Source organism: Sphaeramia orbicularis, chromosome 2 (genome assembly GCF_902148855.1).
Source record: "Sphaeramia orbicularis chromosome 2, fSphaOr1.1, whole genome shotgun sequence".
NCBI classification, from domain to species: domain Eukaryota; kingdom Metazoa; phylum Chordata; class Actinopteri; order Kurtiformes; family Apogonidae; genus Sphaeramia; species Sphaeramia orbicularis.
In genome coordinates this window covers 11,793,609-11,811,368 of record NC_043958.1, presented here as the reverse complement: position 1 = coordinate 11,811,368, position 17,760 = coordinate 11,793,609, and the positions used below count along the sequence as shown (strand labels likewise).

Here is a 17,760-nt window from a genome sequence, read left to right as displayed (position 1 = left end):
CTATGAACCCAATTTGGTATGAATTCAACCATTAGTTTTGCTGCTGCAGACATTTGAAATTTCGCCCATTATAAGTAAATGAGTAAATTAAAAAAAAAAAAAATAAAATCATAAAAAATTTTAAATTTGACCTACTGTTCCCAAAATTTAATGTGATCTATTCTGGATCACTGGTAATCTATAAAACCAATTCGGTATGAATTCAACCAATAGTTTTGCTGCTAGAGTGTTAACAAACAAACAAACCAAACCAAATCCAAAACAATACCCCTTTGCCTCCTCTTGGGGGGGGGCGGGGTAATAAAGCCAAACATATAAAATATAACAGTGTAAACAGTAGCAGCAAACACAAATGAACACACGTCAAGCATAAATATTGCTTTCTAAACTTGGAACGCTATAGCAGTAAAATAAGATAAATATGTAAAATATAATGTGTAAACTAGACGCTGCTTGCACCATCCACATGATGACAAATGCTTCCATAAAGAGCGTGATTTTTGAGACAACAAAGTGCCCTTTATGTGTAGTATATACTGTTATCTACAGTCTGTGATAACTGTGTAACTTCGGAAGCGGCCCATACCATTTCCTAGCGCTTTTGTATTAGGTTTGAGTGAACAGCTGGATGAATGCATGCAACAGCTCTTAATGTCTCTAGACCCTGCTACAGGCTCTCTACAGCAGCAGACGATAATAGAGGGCTTTGTGGACCATAGCCTCTTAAACACCTCACATATTACTATTGATCTCACTTTCGAAAACCGACTTTTTTTCTCTTTTTTAGCTTCGAGCAAAAATTCAAAGGGGGCTTGTGTGTTAATGTTCTGGGTGTTTTTAGTACTTCACAGTGTGAAATAATAACAGTGAAAGTCAATTTGTGTTAGGCATGGCTTTTTCCCTAGAGTTAACAACTGTAAAAAACACTGACGACGGACTGAAATCAACCAATCAGCTGTAACTTAACCCATAAAGACCCAAACAACCACTGACAACCAAAATCATCTACCAATATAAAATGTGTAAATATTTCTGATCCATTAAACCTATCAATGCTTGTAAATAATTGATGTAAAATGCAGTTTATCATCTTTTCATGGTCATCAGATATGACCCATTTGGACATTCAGAGGCTTCGTAGTTGCCACGGAAACACCATCATCTTCTACAACACTGATTCACCAGTAAAACCATGGAATTGAATAAATGACAGTGGATGGAGACACTTGGTTTATGTTCAATTAATGATAGATTTTGTTGAAAAAGTCACATTTTCTTCATTTCTCTGTTTCTGATATTACGATAATTAATTTTAATTTGAGTTTTTATGAACATCTACTTGATCAGTAAATGAAATATGGGAAAATACCTGATTTTTATTGAAGAAACACAAAACACAGTGGACAATATTGTAATAAATGGTGATAAATAGCTTAAGAAAGGTTAAATAGAGAGAAAATTCATTTGGGAACTGCCAGAAAAGTAACACTGGGTCTTTATGGGTTAATGTGGCTGTTTCTCTGCTCAGTGTCTGCATTTCCACAGAGGGGTCAAAGGGCAGGATTTACCATTAGAGCAGGTCAGGATATAAGGTCATCAGTGTTGGTTTTCCCATGCAAAAAAATAAAATGATAACACTCCATAATGGAAAATTTCTGCATCAGAGCAGTTACATAAGCGCTCCAGATTTTTCTCTAAAAAGTCGGAACTACAGAGGAAGATGGGAGGAGGGAGGAAGAAGAGAGGGTGTAGCAGGGGTTCAGAGGCAAAGATAACTGCAGAGAAAACTCCTGCAAGCGAGTGGTTGAATTAAGGAGGTGTTTGGTGTCAGCTGTAGCCCTTGTGTCGGCCTCAGAGTGAAAACACAACGGAAAATGTGTGTACAATGTCAAAATGAGACGAGGAAATGAAGACGCTGGGACTATAAGTACCGGGGTCACATTTTTGGATGATTCAAGTAGCGCATATAAACACGTATTTGTTTAGCTAAGTCCATCCTATAAATATTTTTAACCCATAAGGACCCAGTGTGACTTGTGTGGCAGTTCCCAAATGAATTTCTCTCTCCATTTAACCTTTCCTAAGTGATTTATCACCATTTATTTTAATATTATCCTCCTTTTGCATTTTTTCCAGTGAAAATCATGCATTTCCTATGTTTAATTGACTGATCATGAAGATGTTCATAAAAGCTCAGAGTAAAGTCAAAGGTTTTTGTATCAAACCAGAAAAAAGTGAAGAAAAGGTGGCTTTTTCAGTAAAATATAGCATTAACTGGACATAAACGAAGTGTGTCCACAGTCATTGATCCAGCTCCATGGGTTTTACTGGTGAATCAATGTTGCAGAAGATGACGGTGTTTGCACATTTACTACGGAGCCTCTGAACGTCCAAATGGGTCATATTTGATGACCATGAAAAGATGATAAACTGTATTTTACACCAGTTATTTACATGTATTGATAGGATTAATGGATCAATAGCTTAGATCAGTGGATGCTTTTGGTCGATGATGGATGTTTGGGTCTTTATAAATTAACAGACTTTTTTTGTGACTTCAGTACTTTTAGCACCAGGGTCTTCAAAGGTAAAGAAAACAAATGTCCCAGTTAGACAAACTTTGCAGCTCCACTGTTTCTCCATTTCTGGTGAATTACATGCATATCATGTTCTTTATCCTGTGTGTTTATCTCTACTTGTGGTATTGATCGTGCAGTGGAGTCAGTCAAGTAATTCATCCACAGTTTATCCTCCACTTAACCTCCTCGTCAGGAGTGCATTTAATAGTTAATGCGATTGCAGCTTTTATGTACCAGGGTTTTATTAGCAGTTAGAATCTATTTGTTAAAACAGCCCCATGATTTATAATGTAACCAAACAGGTGAGATCCAAAACAGTGACTGTACACTAAATTCACAGGCTCAGTTTGTAAGCGGTGTGTTTCTGAGCCGTGTCATGTCTATCATTTATATTATTTCCAGAACAAAAGCAGTGTTTGTGATTGCATCTGGTCAGTGAGATGAAATATTGGCTTTAGATCAAGAAAACAAAACAAAAACCTCTTTCAAATTGGATGCTTCTGTCAGCACGAAGACATTTGTTCCAAACCACTGAAAGTGAGCGTTACAAAGTCATATGACTGCTGTCTGGTCTGCTTTATGCTTAATTTATGGCTAGGGTTAGGCACCAAAACAAGGGAAAGACTGTGTATGACATCTGTTTGGTGGTTTTGCAGCAATACAACAATAACGTGCTGCTACTGAGGTACAAAATAAGACATAAGGCAAGTGCACAGGAAGGCAAACTGAAATCTAATGATCTGTTTTCTAAATACACTTAGTAATTTTTATTTTAATTTAAATATTTCTTTGGATTTATTTTTCTTTACAAATGGCAATGTGTTTGAGATACAGCTCCAACCCCCCTCTCAACGTCAAGGCAAACCTCATGTGCATACCATCTATTGGCACAATGGACGGTTTAACATCATGTCTCGTGTCTCATGATTCTGTAGTGGTACATCCACTGTTGGTGCTTATATTTGTAGTGATAGTGTATCCACTGTTAATATTTGTATTTGTAGTAGTAGTATTAACTGTCATGGGCATTTGTTCTGGTTGTTGGTGGTTGTGCCAGCACCAGCTGATCTATTTTTTGATAGTTGTGGTTCAGTTATCTGTGAATCCATTGCATCCATGTGTCTTCCCCTACTTCATCCTCTCTCTCTCTCTCTCTCTCTCTCTCTCTCTCTCTCTCTCCCCCCCCTCCTCCTTTACCCTATCTCTTTAATCCCAACTGGTCAAGGCAGATGCCTGTCCTCCAGGAGTCAGGGTCTGCTTGAGGTTTCTGCCTGTTAAAAGGAAGTTTTTCCTTCCACTGTCACCAGTCACAAGTGTTTGCCCCTGGAGGATTCTGTTGGGTTTCTGTAAATTGGCTTTAGCGTCTGGTTCCCACTGGCTCTATATGTAAAGTGTCATTAGATGACTGTTGTTATGATTTGGCACTATATAAATAAGATTTGATTTTTATTAGATTTGTTTCAACTACTCATGATGTACTGCATCAGTCTAGAGAAGTGGTTCCTAACCCATGGCTCCTGAGCTACATGTAATAGTAACCCAAATGCAGACATTTATGATGCTGAAGCCTTTGGCGCCTGCCCTCTGTTTCTCTAAGGCAGCAAATGTGTGCAACACAAGCTACTATTGGCTTGAAATGGTATGTGCTACATGAAACCAAACAGCCACCTAACAGCACAACACAGACTGGAAGTTAGTTAAATGTTGTTGGCATAACTGATTTTAAGGAAAACTGGGTATTTTTCTGCTAGTAACAAAATAACTTCTGACTTTTTTTTTCCTCAACAGGACACAGATGCAGGCATGAAATCCCAGTGAAGGCATCCCACTCAACCACATAGAAGAGGGAACATAACAAAAAAAAAACCTCTGACCATCACAAAAACCAAGGAGCTTACACCTAAAAGAGGAGCTGCTTCTGTTCCATGGATGTGGTGCAGGTATGGAAAGTCTCACTGTGACTAGAAAACTGTACTGATCCTTTCAACACATACTACTGACTGAAAAGTTCATCCACTATCCTTTTTTTCTTTCTTTTTTTTTGAAAACTCTTTTTTTTAAAATTAGAATAATGACAATATAAAAAAAGTCATATACAGTGTCCAATATATGTGATGTCACAACAAGAACACTACACCTGCACTCATGTACATGTACACACACATATACACATATAAAAAAAAAAAAGGGTGGGGGGGGGGGTCTACCTACTTACTTAATATTAAAATAATCTATAAAGGGCTGCCAAATTGAATAAAATAACTTTACATTATCTTTTAGTGAAAATTTGGTTGTCTCCAAATTGAAGTGTTGCGTAATGTCTTTCAACAGAGCTTGATGAGTTGGAGAACCTTTTTTTTTTTTTTTTGCAAATGGAATGGAAAAGTGTTTCAAAACTGCACATTAATGCTGCAGGATATCATCAACTTAATAGTAAAGAGGTATAACATAAAAGCAGTGTTAAACAAGTGGTGCCAGGCACAACAAACCCCGCCCCTCGCACGTATTGTAGCTTATTTTGTCATTGATCCAGCTGATGTCATCATGTCTATGCATGTGATGATGTCAGCATATCAATTGCTTCTATACATGTACCAAGTTTGACATTAATTGAAACAAAATTGATGTTTTTATAAACGTGAAATTCCGTCTATTATAGGTAAATGGGAGAAGAAAAACTATTTCAAAAATTCATAAAAAATTTGAACTTCAGCCTACCTTTCCCAAAATGTAATGACATCTATTTTGGGTCACTGGCAATCTATAAACCCAATTTGGTGTGAATTGAAGCAATAGTTTTGCTGCTAAAGTGTTAGCAAAGAAACAAACCGAACCCAAACCAATCCCCCTTGCCTCCCCTTTTGGGGGGCAGGGTAATAATAGTACTTTATAAGAGTGTGTTACGGGTCAATCTATAACTGTACAATACAGTATAAACGTGTCAAAGAAAGCTAATGTATCTGTCAATACTAATTCATGTATTCTCGTTCCATCTCAATCTGTGTGTGCTGCAGCAATCAGCGTCAGAAAACAAACACCATCAGATAACTGAATTATTTTAGCCCAGTGAAAGTTTACCCACAAACCAATGCCTTTAATGAGACTTTGTTCTCATGGCTCTGGGATGTTTACATCAGTGTAACCTGCTGGTGTGTTGTAATGAGTCACAGGTCGGTGTGTGATTGTGTTGGCAGTACTATCACAACATGTGGCGTCATGAAAAAGCCTGCAGACTTGTGCTGGTTTTAATCTGCCAGGTCCTTGAGGTGTGCAGAATGAAAATAATTCTATTACCCAGAGAAGCGGAGATTAATCTTCAGTTTGTTGTTGTTGTTTTTGTTGTTAACACCAGATGTGCTCTTCTCCTTCAGTAGCAGTTTTTGGCTTTCAAACGCTCCTGCACGTCTGTCTGACTGAATAAGACATAACATTAGTTTTGAATAATGGGAGCGCACAGCGTAGGTAGATAATCTGACAAGAGATAAAACTTTTTCAAGACTCAACAAAGGAGAACGTTTCCAGTGCCACCCACGGTCGAGAACACATGCTGGGCGAGAACTTCAGCTTATTTTTCTCCGCAGCAGCTGCTGGCAGCCAGAGTCGGGGTAAAACAATGTCTAATTTCAGCTACTGTGTTACGGAAAATGCATGAGTCTCCCCACATGTTAATGCTGACAAAGGCAGAAAGTAGGAGGAGTTATCAAACTGTGAACTGTTGGAAAAGGATCACTGATGTGTCATTGTCAGCTGTACAATACATTGGATTTGCTCTGCAGCGGTGGTGATAATTCAACTTCCTGTCCTTTCATGTTATCCCACCCCTTCACACCCCGCCTGCTCTTTAAAGACATAGGTCAGAATGTGCTTGAGCATCCTTGTTTGCTGTAGTGGTTTATTTTGATGTGCTCAGGCTGACTGACTTCTAGATGCATCATTGAAGTCAATCCATTTTAAAGTTATTGCTCTCTTCAGGAGTTTACATGTTCTCTCAGGGGACTTTTTGCTTTGTCCTACCGTCCAAAGACATAATGGGTCGATCCAAATCACCCGTAATATGAGAGTGAATGGTTATTTGTCTGTATATGTCAACCCTGTGATGAACTGTGATGAACGTTCCTCTTTTTATTTTCCACATCAGCATCACATTTGACTAGGTGAGGCCCAGTTATACTTTATTTATCAAGAATAAATCACATTGTCAAGATCATTTCATGTGAACAGGTAAAAATATTTTATTCTGACATTATGGGCAACGGTGTATGTCTGAAAAGGAAATATGAATGCATCAGTATGTGAATTGTGTACTATTTCTGTGTAAATATGACTGTATGCAAAGTAAAGACACTTTGTCCTTTGATACAATGCATTGGTGATGACAACAACTTTGGCAGGAGGCTAGCAAAGCGCAGCAGGTAGTAAGTGAGCAGGAGTAGTTAAACTATGAACAGTGTAGTTTATAGTGTTAGAAAGTTGCCAGCATAGTAAATAGTATTTTAGGTGTTGGTACTGTCCATATTATGCGTATGCCAGTAGAAGTGAGATAAGATGGCTACTAAGGATGCAACAGTACTTGGGAAAACAGTGTACTGTTCGGTCCACTCTGCACGGGAAAATCTGCCCTTACGGACCGCAGGTTTTCGGTTTTGCAATTTATCTCTCTCGCTCTAACTAAAACTTTCGAAAAGCAGCGGGATGAAGTCCAGCTTTTGTACTCCCGCCCCCTTACCCCATCTTTTTCTACTGATCACAAAGTCCCATGTCAGTTCCTCAAAGTACCTTAACAAATCTTACACATGTCAAAATAAATTCCAAACGATCTGGCACAAAACACACAAAAAAAAAAAATCATACATATCAAAATAAACTTCATCCGTTTCATAGCTATTTTACATATGATAACAGCCATAATGTCTCGATTTCAGTGCACAAGACTTGGGTCAATCAGGTAAGATATCGATAGTGTAGAAACATCCAGAAACAGCTGTCAGCATAATACGTTCCATGTTGAACCTTTAAGATTCATTTAATTTTTGTTTGCATTTACAATATTATATGGAAGTTGAATCTATATCAAATACTAAGAGGAGTTTTAAAGTAGAGTGAAGGTGAAGTTGAACTTTATTAGTGTCTTTATTTTTCCTGTTAACTTCATCTTTGTCGTCTTTTTAGCTGAAGTATTATTAGGATTTGTTCATTTGGAGACACAACTACACAATTGTCAATGAGCTTGGGTAAGTTTAAGAGGCTTCAGGACCGCCTTATGGAAAAAAAAAAGATCATATGATGGCAAGAAAAAGAGGTGGAAATATCCTAAATTTACCATACTTGTAAACACATTGAGCTTTTAAGCTGTAAAACCAGTACAAAAACTCCAACTATCCCCTTTAGAGACTCGTATGGTTTGGCATAAGTGTCTGTGATATGAATGAACCTGAACTACTCCTACATCCACACTTGGATCAGTTCCATTTCAAGGACTGTGAAACTAATACATTATTTTTGAACCCAGTATTCATTTTTAGTAAAAATAAAAATCTTGTATTATGTATTCATGCGTGTGGGAATATTGCATAATGCATACTATGAAGTAGATAAATACATTTTTCTTATTTAAGTCTTGATAGGTTATTTCTCTTGCCGTTAAACAAAATGTATATCCTATCAGATCACTTTATTGGGCATCCATGTAAACAGTTTAGCTGCAGTTTCCAATCAGAATATAGGTGAAGTCAAGGGAAGGTTAACATCTGGTCAAAACAATTAAATTAAAATAATCTACACCAAACTTATATTAATGGGTAGGTGATTACTTATATTTTTAGGAAAATGTATTTTGAAATGAGAGAAAATTTGTGGGGAAAAAAAAAAAGAGTTTTCTGAGTGTGACTGTTTAGAAAGTGACATAGTTTTCTGCCGTTATTCTGGGTTCATTTTATAAACTCCATAAATAAACTAAATTTATTCCAAATACATTGATATTTGACTATTATACTATTTGTCATACAGGGGTTGGACAAAATAATGGAAACACCTTAAAAAATCAACAAAATATAATTTAATATGGTGTAGGTCCGCCTTTTGCGGCAATTACAGCCTCAGTTCTCCGAGGTATTGATTCATACAACTTGTGAATTGTTTCCAAAGGAATTTTAAGCCATTCTTCAGTTAGAATACCCTCCAACTCTTTTAGAGACGATGGCGGTGGAAATCGACGTCTTACTTGAATCTCTAAAACTGACCATAAATGCTCAATAATGTTGAGGTCTGGGGACTGTGCCGGCCATACGAGATGCTCAGCTTCATTAGAATGTTCCTCATGCCATTCTTTAACAATTCTAGCTGTATGGATTGGGGCATTATCATCTTGAGGTGAAGGTGTTTCCATTATTTTGTCCAACCCCTGTATTCTAAACACACAGTGTTTAAAATGAATAAATGCATATATCTATGCTAAATACATTTGAAAATAATGTTAATATTATTTGTACGTTGTAAATGTTGTAAAATAAAAAACAAATTATATGATACTGATAACTGAAATAAAAAATGTTTAATTTGATATTTACTTTTATTGTCCATCTGTGACACTGCCATTTGTCAAAGTCTTACTATTTTGGTATGATCGAATATTTTTTTCCTCTAACAAATTATTAGGTTGTAAAATGGAGGGTTTAAGGTATACACTGAATACATTATAGGGTGAAAATGTCAGAGGAACTTCACTTTTCAGAACTTTGTAATTCTAGAAAAAAAATAGATGTTAATTTTTTTGTCCATCGGTGATGCAGTAGTTTTTGATATTTTCATTTAAAAATATTTGAAACTAAATTTTGCCCTTTGAGTATGTTTCAGATGGCGTTTAGACCTTTCCAATTATGTGTAATATTTGTCTTTAACTTGTCTGGTTCAAAAGTTATGAATTAAAGAGTAGTGGGCTGTCCATCTGTGACACCCTTGACCTCACCCATACGTACTATTGAATTAAAAATATATATTGTCCTTATAACTTCAGAAATAACAAACTTTTGCACTATTACATTATCACATTATACAAAGTCTGTTAACTGTCAAAGTGTCATTTATAGGCTGTAGAAATGGCGACTGACAAGTAAACACTGACAGACAATAAAAGATTAATGTGAGCTGACATCATTTAAAGTGTGACAAGCTGTTGCAGTGTCAGGAAGTGTAATTAAAGAGTTAGAAAGTACAAGAGGGCAGAGTTGGACTGTGTTTCTGTTATGTTGTTGGCAGAATTCAGAAATGTTTGTGACGGTTCAGTGTGAGGGGAAGAGTGTTGAGCGTTATATAATTTTTTATGTGGGAGTATGAAGAGTTTGAGGAGTCTGACAGGATTTTACTCAGCAGTTCTGAAGTGTATATCCAAAACTTAGCCCTCTTGAGTATCAGTTTTTTCTCTTCTTAATATAAAAAAATAAAGTGGAAATGTAATAAAATGACATGACAGTGGACAGTCTGTGCTCTAGACGTTGGATCACACTCAGAAAAACTGAGGAGAGTTCACACTAAGCTGTTTTCTCCACAGTGCTGCATTAAAGGAGTTGTGTGTGTGTTTGTGTGTTGTGTGTGTGTATAGTAAGCCGTCTCAGTGACAATATGAACAGTTCAGCAGTACGGCGCTTTAAGGATCCCATTCAGCCTGACAGGCTAACGAAAAACTGCATCTAATCCGAATTCAGCCACAATACAGATCTGAGAGCAGCGCGTCCCACAACAGAGATTTGAAACGGTCGACAGATACGACACGTCCTCTGATGAAAGAGTGATGAGTGTGAAAATACCGATGTTATTACTGCGTGGTTTATTGTTAAGGGCTCAGGAGCATGCAGAGTGAGAACTGGACAAACTGGTATTAACCCGTAAAAACCCAGCGTTACTTTTATGTCAGTTCCCAAATGAAATTTTCTCTACAGGGTGTATCAGAAAAAAGATGAGACTCAGAAAAAAAACAACATAAAACCAAAATGCAAAGACATTTTGAAAATCTGGTCATATGTGTTAATTGACCATGACTGACACCAGTGTTGTGGGTCTGTTTTCATGCTTCAGTGAACAACGCTAATTTGAATTGTGCTAAATAAAAGTCTTTTGCGCTTAGAAGTGTAAGGGTTAATATGAGATCTGTCGCTATGGATGACAAGTTCCATTGGTCTTTTACTTGCGTACATAAAACAGGAAAAAAATAATTACATGTTAACCCCCTACCATCACAAATATATCTGCAGTTGGATATGGGCATTAAAACTGTTTAAAGTGGCATTAAAAAAAAGGGCATTAAAAAAGCATTCAATTAGATTTGCTGATACCGGCAGAAACCCTGGTATAAATTAATCCCCCTCTGAAAATAGTCCCCCAGTAAATCAACTAATCAACCTGTTTCAGTAACAATAGAATGCTGTCTGTATTAACAAATTATATAGTCTTGTTTTACAGCTGAGCTGTAGTAGTTTGACAGTTAAATACATATATATTCACATTTTATTGATTTTTTTTTTTTTTTTTTTTAGATTCTAATCACCAGGCCTTACAGACCTTCTATGTCTGTCATCCACCCTCACCTCTGCTGTTTTTTTAGCTTCACATTATGGCTGCTTTAATTGTTTTTCTGTGCTTTTTCTAATTTAAATAGCCTCCTTCCACAGTGACTAATCCCCTAAATACACTGACCTGTGTGAAACCGTATTTGCATTTCCTGGAGGTGTTTGCCACTTGAAATTAAATCCGTGCACGTTAGCTGTAAGGCTAATCAGTGTAATGAATTAAAATGGATGATTAGAAAAATGTCAACACACTGTCACCTCAGAAAAACTCCACAGTCACATGAGCACATATTTATGCTGTATATTAACTTCAGCGCAGATGATGACTAAAGTTGAGGAAGCCACTAATGAGCAGCTTCAGTTTCAGTCATCATGGCCTCATCTGTCTACACACACCTATCAGTGACAGCTGTAAAGTTGTCCTCCAGACAGAGGCTAGAGAGCGATGCCTGACTTATCTAGTGCTACAAAGGGCAGTTAGTTTATATGTGTGTGTGATGTGTACTCATTCAACTCAGATTTTAGGCATTGTTGCGATAACGTGACAGTAATAAACACCCATATGCAGCAGCGTTATATGTTATACCCTATAAGGTTAAGCTCTTACATGTCTGCGTCTGCTTTAATATTGTTAAGTGTTGTTAGGTGTGTGTTTTTATTGTCTAGCACTTTTATTTTGTCTTAAATACTTTCATTGTCTTAGTTTCTTTTACTTGTTTTTAGTGTGGTTTTAGCTGCTTTTAATTGTTTTTTTAGCTACCTCTATTTGGTGTGGTATATGTTCTCTTTTATGTCAAGCTTGATTGCACTCATCTGAAGAGCACCTTGAATTTCGTCATGTTGATGCCTTGTGTACATATGATGGCAATAAAGCTTCTATATATCTATCTGTCTAGAGTAGTTATACAGATGAAGGTAGGATTTCACTCTAGTCTAAATCAGACCTCATCAATATCATCGAACATATCGTGAAGAATGAGTCATAAATTATTGTCGTCATTGCATTTACGTTTTGCTGTCATCCATTTTAAGTTTCCGTCATTGTTTCTGTCATGATTGTAAATCAACCATTTTTATAACGTCAAAAAACTTATCAAAAATAAACTGAAGATGACGATTTGAGCACAAATTACTCATCAATGCACTGCCCAAACTAATACCAGGGTTTCTGCAGGTCATTAAAAGTCATTAAATAGATTTTGTGTGAAAATTAAGGCCTTAAATGGCATTAAAAAGCATTAAATTCGATGTTCAGAGGCATTAAAAAATTACATTTGATGGAGAAAAAGCATTGTTATTCACGATTTATTTTGATTATATAAACATTTAATAATTTTGATCGAAAGTATAGGTGGAACCCTTTAATTGGCTTTTGTTTAAGGCTGACACACGAAGTCACAACACCAGATGCTTGGAATGTAACGTGCTGCAGCGAAAGAGCGGAGGGGATATTAGCAAATGTCGGAAAAATGGGAAAATGCAAGTTTCAGCAGAAGTGATTGGAGGAGGAACTATTCAGAACCTGGTTAAAGCCTGTCGATGGTAAACTGTCATAAAACTATTTATAAAATTGTATCTGCAGTTGGACATGGGCATTAAATTTGTTTAAAGTGGCACTAAAAAGGACATTAAAAAGCATTAAATTAGATTTGCTGATAACAGAAACCCTGAATACATATATTTTGCAATTTAACTATTCCTTTTTTCAGACAAAATTGTAAAATACAAGAGTTTGGTTTTACCTTTATGTGTTTCACTTGTCATCTGCAGAAACAGTAAAGAAAAAACAAAACTCTTTATCTCTTACACTTCGTATGAACAAAGGGACACTTAAGCAGTATTAAAAGAAGACAAAATGACCCTAATCAAACTAGATATTTTGCAAAGCAAAAGTTTTCTCTCTATATACATATATGGGCCTCTCATTCACCCTTAACAGTAAGTCTTAAGTCATTAAAATTAGAGATAGAAAAAAAAGAAAATGCTTTAGAGATGAAAAAATGACGGGATCACATCCTCATATGCACGTTCTTATTGCTATGTATAGTTTGCGTAATGAACATGCACCTGAGACATCAAATATCGGTCCTATAGGTATGTAAGTCCAGTAGATCATGGTCAGCAGGGGCACATTTAAAGAAGACACTTCAACAACCCAAACCAACACTTTTAAGTTAAATAATGTTCATGCTTTAACTTGTTTAGTTTCATGACAGACTAAAGCCTCTGCATCTGCTATGTCCAGTATTAGTAATAGTATAGTCCTATATGAATGTCCAGTAGTTTGTCTGAGGGTTTGTAGTTGTCTTTGTGTTGTAGTGTACAGAGATATTTTGTAAAATGAATGTTTTTATATGGAAGGAGAAAATACTAGTTTAGTTTAAAAATATCAATATTAACCCATAAAGATCCAAACATCCACCGTCAACCAAAACCATCTACTGATCTAAACTGTTTAATACCTGATGATCCATTAATCCTATCAATATATGTAAATAATTGGTGTAAAATACAGTTTGTCATCTTTTCATGGTCCTCATATATGACCCATTTGGACGTTCAGAGGCTTTGTAGTGAACTTAAAAACACAGTCATCTTCTACAACATTGATTCACCAGTAAAACCAATGGAGTTTGATCAATGACAGTGGATGGGGACACTGGGTTTACGTTTAGTTAATGATATATGTAGCTGAAAAAGTCATTTTTCTTCAGTTTTCTCTGTTTTTGATATAATAACCCTCAACTTTAATCTGAGCTTTCATGAACATTTACATGATCAGTAAATTAAATATAGGAAAATACCAGATTTTCTGAGAAAAATTGCAAAACGCAATTCATTTGATATTGATAACTGAAATAAAAAATGTTTAATTTGATATTTACTTTTGTTGTCCATCTGTGACGTTCTTGACTTTGTCCATCCGTGACGCTGCCATTTGTCAAAACTCTTGCTATTTAGGTATGATCAAATATTATTTTCCTCTAACCAATTATTAGGTTGTAAAATAGAGGGTTTAAGGTATACACTGAATACACTTGAGGATGAAAATGTCATAGAAACTTCACTTTTGAGAACTGTGTAATTCTTGCAAAAAAATAAGCATTAATGTTTTATCCATCCGTGACACGGTAGTTTTTGATATTTTTCATTTTAAACTATTTGAAACAAAATTTTGCCCTTTGAGTATGTTTCAGATGGCATTTAGACCTTTCCAATTATGTGTAATATTTGTCTTCAACTTGTCTGGTTCAAAAGTTATGACTCAAAAAGTAGTGGGCTGTCCATCCGTGACGCCCTTGACCTCGCCCCACTGAAAAACTGATTTTGTAGACTCAATCAGCCACATTTCTGCCCAATAAGTTTCAAATGAACTTGCAAAAAAATTGTAAAAAACTACTGCCTATGTGATACTGAGTTCCTCATGTGCATAATCGTCCACCTTACCTGCCTCAGCTCTGCCCAAAGCAGCTCGGACTCTCCTCTCTGCTACCGACAGTATAAACTCAAAGTCCATAGCTAACACGCTCACACCTGGAAGTACCAACTCCTTGGAAAACTCACTTCTTAAATCACCTCCTTTCCCCCCTCGGGGCCTCAGATTTGGACACTCATCATAAGTGGGACCGATATGGCGATTATGTCATGCGGGGCTGTCATCAAGTGAAAGGTTAGCGCAGACGAGGGAGGACGAAAAGGCAGCTCAAGTGTGTGTGACTGAGACGAAGAGCAAAGATACAGACAATGGGGTGCTAAGAAAAAAGGCGACAGAGTGAGAAGTCACCAGAAATTAAGGCCACTTAGCTTTCACGTCACATATTTGTTTTACTGTTGTTCTGAGCAACTGTGTCTGTTTTCATCACAGGAAATAAAAACTTGTAAGCTCTTTTTTTACGTTCTTCACATTGTGTGCACTAGTTTTTTTTTCAAGCAAAACCCTGTTTTTTATCTTAGTACTTTCCTGCTTCACCATCCTGTCTGTGCCAGCAAAAAGAAAACACTATAAATGTGTTAAACAGTTTGTAAAAAGGCTCAGTTACTGCAGAATATTATTTGGGTTCTTTTAGTAAATGTTACTCATACAGTGGGCAGTTTTTTTGTTGTTTTTTTTTCATAGGAACTACTTTTTTTTTTTTTAACTTCTTTTTATTTGGGTTTTTCAAATACAAGTACATTTCAAACAAGGTACAATGAGATGCATATGTATATGCTATAACTTATCGTATAGAAATACACAATAAAAGTAGGTAATGTGTTAATTTCATAACAGGAGTTATGTGATGTGACCTGAAATTAGTTTTGGGGAAATCACCTCCACATATTGGTAGTGGTTGGTGTCGGAATTGGAAATTAAGTATTTGGACAATATCGGCATATTAGATATTGGCAAAAAAGTCAATATCGAACATCCCTAACCATAAATTCCCGAAAGGGGAAATGGAAGATGAGTGAATAAATAAATACGCACATAATATATGCACCAAACCAAACAAGACAAAACACAGTAACAGGAGTGGAAAAAAAAAAAAAACACACACGGAGGATGTCATATGCTCTTTGTTTTTTTTTGTGTTTTTTTTTTTTTTTTTTTTTTTTTTAACCTATTTATGATGGGTTATTTTTAATATAATAGTCAATGAATGGTTGCCATGTTGAATAAAATAGGCCTACTTTGTCCATTAGGGAGTATTGAATATTTTCCAGCTGCAAGTGCCCCATAACATCACTGAGTAAAGCTAGATGTGCTGGAGGGTTTTTATGTTTCCAGTTGAGCAAAATGAACCTTCTTGCCAACAGTGTCACAAAACTTATCAAGTTGTTATGGTTCCTCAAGAGAGCAAGCTCCTGTGCTGCAGATCCAACCCCAAATACGGCATGGATGGGGTCTGGTGTTAGGGGTTTCTTGATAGTCTCAGATAATATTTGGATTATCTTAACCCAGTATGTAGTGATAGGAACTACTTTTTTTAATAATGATAATTTTTTGACAGTAATAAAGAAGATGAGACATCAGACTTTGAATAAAGAGCTGTAATCGTACCCAGAATTCACTGTACACTGAGGGAAAAAAACTCCTGCATACATATAAATGTATCTCCATGTATTTTGTATGGTTTGTCCCTCATGTATTAGTTGGTACAGTTTGTACGCAGTGAAATGTACAGAGTGAAGGTCACTTTTTATGTACAGCTGATAAAAACAAAACAGATTAGGTCACAGTTGGCTATAAAACTGGAAAGCATCTCTTATAATAGAACAGTAAAAGATAAAATGTGGGCATTAGGAGGAGTGTTCCAACTTGTTCCACTTGGGTTATATATAAACATTCAAAGCTCTAAGGTATATTATGTAATATTCACTTCGGCCTGTGTTGTACGCTTTGATATCAAATGTTTACAACTGTCCAGACTCAGGGAAAACCATCATTCTATTTATTTTAATCCTTTCTTTTGGTTACTTGTCTATACTTTCATATCCTCTTTACTAACCTTAATGTTGAACTTTAACATACAAACATAATGTGACTGTCTGTCAGTAAATGTTATGCAAATGAAACTTCATATATTACAATGTATATAACGGTAAATGAATACAGTTGTAAACATGTTACTTGTCTGCATTGCGAGATTTACACCTGCACCGGTGGTGAAAACAACAACTCCCATAATTCTATGCTTCTTCTCAACATCATCAAACTACCTTTTTTGTTATTATTATGACTGCATGGCCCCACGCAGCAGAAAATGCATTCTGTGTTGAAGTCAAACCTGTTGTAGTTCAGCGTGAATCTGAAATGTCCCCATGCTGTTGATTTGAAAGAGAATGTGTGTCCTGCTGCTTTTACTCACCACAGTGTGATTGTGTGTGAGTCAGTCAGACTCCAGTCAGCATGGGCTAAGATTAACATGGCATTTTGCTAACTTACTAACGTCTTAAGGGGTCCGGTTGAAATCTGGCGTTGTGAAATTTGGTTTTGCATTATGCTTTTCATTGATGCTAGCACATATTCTCAGTTCAACCACATGCACTGAAATATTAACATCTGCACTATAGATTGTATATAATTAGGGACGCGCTGATGCCGATACCAGTATCGGGTATCGGGTATCGGTCCAATACTGAGCGTGTTACTTCTACTTGTACTTATAAAAGTGCTCTGATACAAACACACCGATACCACTTTACAGCAGCGTGACGTTCACAGTAAAGTGCAGCAGGTACGTGGAGGAGGAGTAATGTCTTTTGATTTTTCAAAATAAACGATGGTGACAAAAGTAACGGTGACTCAAAGTTACGTTAAAGACACAGACGGATACAGACGGAGCGCTCTGTCCGTCCTCTGCCTACATTCTGTACGTACCCAGATGGAGAATTCGGAGCAGAACCATGGAGGTAGCGGATCTTTTCAAAGAGCAACTGTGTGAGTTAGAGAAAAACTACTGACATATTTATGACAACTACTCTCATCAATATCAACATTAGCATCCACATTAGTATGACCTCCTCTGTCGTCACCATGTTTATTTCCTTTCTTCTTCTTCGTCTCAAAAAACTTTACTCTTCTTCGTGATATTTGTCTAGTATGGTTAATTAAGAGTGGCGCCTTCTGGTGGATTGAT

At 36.4% G+C, this 17,760-nt stretch overlaps 1 protein-coding gene and 1 long non-coding RNA gene across 2 annotated transcripts in view; one reads left to right on the top strand and one right to left on the bottom strand.

The window, feature by feature from the left end:
• The window catches only part of LOC115433839 (uncharacterized), a 13,291-nt gene extending 597 nt beyond the window's left edge, over positions 1–12,694 (top strand). The window contains exons 2-3 of the long non-coding RNA XR_003937433.1: positions 10,364–10,371; positions 12,487–12,694. This is a non-coding gene — a long non-coding RNA (uncharacterized LOC115433839). The remainder of the gene's footprint in view (positions 1–10,363; positions 10,372–12,486) is intronic.
• Positions 1–17,760, bottom strand: part of LOC115433827 (fibroblast growth factor 14-like) — a 109,147-nt gene that overhangs the window by 69,635 nt on the left and 21,752 nt on the right. The gene's annotated exons all lie outside the window — the stretch shown is intronic.